The 3,903-nt window shown below is 43.7% G+C and overlaps 1 protein-coding gene across 2 annotated transcripts in view; it reads right to left on the bottom strand.

Moving 5' to 3' along the window:
* sema3b (sema domain, immunoglobulin domain (Ig), short basic domain, secreted, (semaphorin) 3B) overlaps nt 1–1,886 on the bottom strand; it is a 59,873-nt gene extending 57,987 nt beyond the window's left edge. Inside the window, exon 1 of one of the 2 annotated variants that reach the window (XM_072681574.1) lies at nt 1,270–1,886. The gene's annotated coding sequence lies outside the window, so the exon portion shown is untranslated. The remainder of the gene's footprint in view (nt 1–1,269) is intronic. The other variant, XM_072681575.1, reaches the window with a different exon arrangement.
* Between the last annotated feature and the right edge of the window lie 2,017 nt (nt 1,887–3,903).

Here is a 3,903-nt window from a genome sequence, read left to right as displayed (position 1 = left end):
CCCTCCAGCAACGACAGAAAAGTCAATATTTCAGCACGGCCGAGCGGAGTAAATATTTCAGACCTAAAACTGACACACATCCTCAATCTACTACACCTCTCGCTCTCTCTCTCGCACACACGCACGCACGCTCTCTCTCGTTCTCTGATACCCACACAGTCAACCCGGCCATGTCCTGGGACACAGCAAGCACAGAATACACACAGCAAGCTCATAGACACACACACACTCACACACACTATCTTTAACCAGTTTGAAATTCACAGGCCATACACCTCATCACACTGCACACTTGCCCACACTGTAATAATGTGGGTACAGTAAGTGCGCGCGAGAGAGGTAGATAGAAAGAGATGGAAAGACAGATAGAGACTGAAAGAGAGAGAGAGAGAGAGAGAGAGAGAGAGAGAGAGAGAGAGAGAGAGAGAGAGCAGGAAGGGGCAGAAAAAGAAAGAGTGGACAGAGACAGAGAGAGAGACAGAGACAGAGAGACAGACAGACCGACTAAGACAGACTGACTTAAAGAGACAGGCAGAAAAAGAGAAAAAGACAGTAAGCGTGTGAGAGAGAGAGAGAGAGAGAGAGAGAGAGAGAGAGAGAGCAGGTAGAGACAGAAAGACAGAGACAGACAAAGACAGACAGAGACAGAAAGACAGACAAACTGATACAGAAAGAGACAGAAACAGACAGACTAAAACAGAGACATAAATAGAGAGACATACAGATGGACAGAAAAAGAGAGAGAGACACAGAAAGACAGAAAGAGAGCCAGAGAGAGAGAGACAGAAAGAGAGAGGCAGACGGAGGGAGACACAGAGAGACAGAAACAGAGAGAGACAGATAGACAGTGAGACAGAAAAAAGCCAGAAATAGACAGAGAGAGAGAGAGAGAGAGAGAGAGAGAGAGAGAGAGGGAGAGAGAGAGAGAGACTGAAAGAGTGTAAAAGAGAGTGGAAAGAGAGACACACTTAGAGAGAGCGAGAGAGATGGACAGAAAGAATGAGAGAGAATGTGTAAATGAAAGTGTGTTTCAGAGAAAGATCATGTACGTGTGTGTGTGTGTGTGTGTGTGTGTGTTTTACAGATAACAAGATGTGGAGGGTAATAAGGTTGGATTAACTACACAATACACTCTACCAGTGATTAGTGTGAAAACACCTACAAATCAACTCAGCCACCCCATGGGAAACACACACACACACACACACACACACACACACACACAATGCAGCTAGGCAGCTTTAAATACCTATTTAAATCCTCACTCACCTTTGTACTGCTTCTGCCCAGTTCTCTCTCTCTCTTCTCTCTCTCTCTCTCTCTCTCTCTCTCTCTCTCTCTCTCTCTCAGTGTGTGTGTGTGTGTGTACACACTCAGCGTAGCGCCGCTCCGTCTCTGACAGGTGCCATGGTCCCGTAGACTCCAGAGGAACGGCAGGCTCTCCCTCTCTCTCTCTCTCTCTCTCTCTCTCTCTCTCTCTCTCTCTCACACACACACTCTCTCCGCAGCTGCAAGGGGAGAAAGCTCTCTCTGAAAGAGTGTGTGTGTGTGTGTGTGTCTCAGGAGTTCAGTATATGAGGACTCCTCTGGCAAACACGTCTTATTCTTCTTTTCTCTCTCTCTCTCTCTCTCTCTCTCTCTCTCTCTCTCTCTCTCTCTCTCTCTGTATCCCGTCCTAGAGCAAAAAGGTCCAACCCAGTGCGCTCCTCTCTGTGATCATATTAGTCTCTATCACTACTCCTCTACTCACTATAGGCTCAGCTATTGTCTGAAACTATCTCCCTCCCTCTCTCTCTCTCTCTCTCTCTCTCTCTCTCTCTCTAGCTCTACTTTGGTTCTTGCACTGTTTGACTGTTTCCTTGCTATTGCAGTGTCCTCCTGCTCTCCTTCCCTCCCTCTAACCCTCTTTCTCTCTCTCTCTCTCCCCTCCCTCTTTCGGCCACTCCTTCCTCCATGGCAGGCTATTATGGGTGGAGACTGGTCAGAAGTGAAAGACTCCAGTTGTATCTGCAGATCTCTCTCTCTCTCTCTCTCTCTCTCTCTCTCTCTCTCTCTCTCACTCTCTTTCTTTCTGCTGGGGTGTACTAATATGAAAAAAAGAAATCAACCGCAACAACAATAATAACAATAATAATAATAATAATAAATATAGCTGCAAGTGGGTCCAAGCATGTATTAATGAGGCTGAATGTGTCAGTATTGGACCATTCCTGAAACAGAAGCCACATTAGGTGTAGTACAGCATTTAAAACTTTGGTCCTGGTATTCTTAATCAGCCAGTGTGGAGTTAGAGGGGGTGGGAGGGATAGCTGCTCATTAGGGGTGCTTAGACCTCTAATGATAATAATAATAATAATAATAATAATAATAATAATTATTATTATTATTATTATTATTATTATTATTATTATTATTATTTATTTATTTATTTATTTATAATGCTTGGTGTAAGAACTACTTTACACAGGAATGAAGAAAATGTTAAACAGAGAAGCTGCAACTGATATATATATAAGTATATAGTATATATATAAACTGTCTTTGTTCTGCTTGGTCTGATTGAAACACTTCTTATATCCTTATAACCAGTCTGACAGAGTTCACAAAACTGCTAAAATGTGGAAGTATGAATTGACTTTTGTGACATCGCGAAAACAGTACATTAAAAATCACCCATTAGGGTGTATGGCGCGTGTTTGTGTGCGTGTGTGTTGTGTCATTAGGCTCGGAGAGGTGTGTTTATTGGGTGTGTTTCACATTTGAATTGAACACCAGGTTAATCATTTATGTACTGCATTGCATTCTCAAGCTGAGTTCAGACACACACTCACTTCCTCACAGATATGTGCATGCAACAACACACACACACTTTGAGCACTTTATTAGGAAAACCTGTACACCTTCTCATCCAATTCTCTAATCAGCCAATTGTGTGTCAGCAGTGCAATGTATAGAATCATGCAGCTAAAGGTGGTATTTTGAGTGTGGTATGATTGTTGGTGCCAGACGGGCTGGTTTGAGTATTTCCAGAACTGCTGATATGCTGGGATTTTCAGTGTAACAGCCTCTAGAGATTACTCGGAGCGGTGTAAACCAGTAAGCTGCAGACGGAAATGCCTTGTCGATGAGAGAGGTCAATGGCGAACGGTCAAACTGGTTGGAGCTGACAGAGAGACTACAGTAACATAGATAACCACTTAATGTGCAACCTTGAGACGTATAAGCTCCAACAGCAGAAGGTCACATCGGGTTTTACTTCTGTCAGCCAAGACCAGAAAGCTGAGGCTGCTGTGGGCACAGGTTTACTAATTCTGGACAGCATAGAAGCCTGAAGCCTGGTCTGATAAATCTCTATATCTACTGAGGTACACAGATGGCATCAACAGCATGATTCCATGAACCCAACCAGTCCAGGCTGGTGGAGGTGGTGTAATGGTGTGGGGAAAGTTTTCATGGCATATTTTGGGCCTGTTAATACCATTCAATCATCGCCTGAATGTCACAGTCTGTTTGAGTATTGCTGCTGACCATCGTGGCCACAACTGACCTATTCTCTAACAGCTACTTCCAGCGTGATAACTCCCCATGTCACAAAGCACAAGTCATCTCCAACTGGTTTCCTGAACATGACGATGAGTTCAGTGTTCTTCAGTGGTTCTCCCAGTCACCAGATCTGAAGAACTGCCTGTGGTAATACACTGCATTGTACTTCCTAAAGACTGATCCAGGAACAGTCTGTTGGGATTCACTTCTACTTTCATTTCTCTTAATCACATGTGAATCATTCGGTGATGGTACGACACACAATGACACCACCTCTTAATCATTCATATATGCCTTTGTGTGTGTGTTAATGTATGTGTGTGTCAGAAGCCACATTACACGATACTAGGATCATAACCT

Source organism: Salminus brasiliensis, chromosome 6 (assembly GCF_030463535.1).
Source record: "Salminus brasiliensis chromosome 6, fSalBra1.hap2, whole genome shotgun sequence".
Taxonomy (NCBI): domain Eukaryota; kingdom Metazoa; phylum Chordata; class Actinopteri; order Characiformes; family Bryconidae; genus Salminus; species Salminus brasiliensis.
This window is presented reverse-complemented; position numbering and strand designations above follow the sequence as displayed.